Raw genomic sequence first — 1504 nt, 5'->3', positions numbered from 1 at the left:
GTTTATTTCTTCCAGAAGGACATGCCTTCCGCTGGACGCCATGCGGAAAATTTGTATAAACAAAACGCTGCGCCTGCGCTTTCGCTGGTTTCACCAGGTTCACGAGGCCAATTACTTTCGTTCGATTCGTTCCTTTCGTTAAGACTTTCGGAACGCACCCATTCACATTAATAACAATGTGCACATTTTGCAGTGTTACTGTTAAGCGAAGCACAAAACTGTTTCATACATGTTCATTTTTCAATATTCAATTTTTAAAATGCCTGTAAAAAAAAACATAGCCATGTGTTTTAAACGTGACCCACTGGTATTCATCACGATATGTTTCTTCGTTAATTCAATTTGCATTTTCAGCCACTGAACAGATTTACAAATGCAAATGCACAGCTCGCATCCTTGTTTTACCTTGTAAAAGAATCTGCACTTCGCCGTTTCATATTAACGTCCACAGCACCATCGGCATAACGGGACGTTCGAGAACTAGAGGAATGCGTATGTTCAACAGTAACACAGACAAACAGTAGTCAATAAATTTCGAACCTCATCACGAAAATTTCCCGATATGGTTGGGAAAACGTGTGGATTTAAAAAAAAACATCTCGTCCCGCAAACACGTAGATTTATCAGGGGGGGTACAATGTGCTTACACGGCCTTTATCGGCAGTGTCTGCTGCCACGTTCTTTTTCTGCTGGAACCTAAAAAAAGATGCGCGTGGCAGTAGACTCAGTCTTTGTTTTATCGTGATTTCATCATGCTATGTATGCAATGGACATTTCCACTCAATTTTTTTTACAACAATTTTAAAAACTACACCTTGGAAAATTGACCCCTGCAAGTTCTCGCGTTTCTCTGCGTCCAGTTTAAGGCAGAAACGAGTCTTCCAAAGTTGCAAGGCTAGCGTTGCGCTGAAAACACGCCGCTGCCATGTTACTACGTCACTCCTTAGGGAGAGCTCGTTTGTCGTCTGCTTCGAGCGTCCAGTTCCGGATGGGTAGCCCACGGTGAGCGAACACGTGCAGCAGTTTTACAAATTTGTACCGATTTAAATAATGGAAGAAGGAGCGATAGGAGAAAGGAAAGCTATGCTTTGTAATGATCATTCCTCTATGAAATATCCGTGCTGCTCACGTGCAAGATAAATGAAAGGGTTCAGCTGCGTCTGTGTTCTCAGGCCATGCGAAAAATATTGCTTATAAAATTGGTTGCTGACCAGACACTCAAAAATATTTTCTAAACTTATATTTATCGATATTTACCGTAACCTATGTAGTGCAAAATAGGAATTTTCACATTCTTCACTTTATTTATAAAGCCTATTTAACTTTCTTTTCCATAAAGCAATTTCAGTTTGTGTTCCATTTCTGTTGTGCAAATTATGATCAAATATTTTTGTGCAGATAAGAGAAAATACACTAGAAGATTACATTAGTTGCACATATCTATACTTAGTTTATGTATAATCATTACAAGGAAATAATGTGTATAACCATGGGCGTATTTAAG

The sequence above is a fragment of the Lepisma saccharinum genome, chromosome 16, assembly GCF_977018435.1.
Source record: "Lepisma saccharinum chromosome 16, izLepSacc3.1, whole genome shotgun sequence".
Lineage (NCBI taxonomy): Eukaryota > Metazoa > Arthropoda > Insecta > Zygentoma > Lepismatidae > Lepisma > Lepisma saccharinum.
This window is presented reverse-complemented; position numbering follows the sequence as displayed.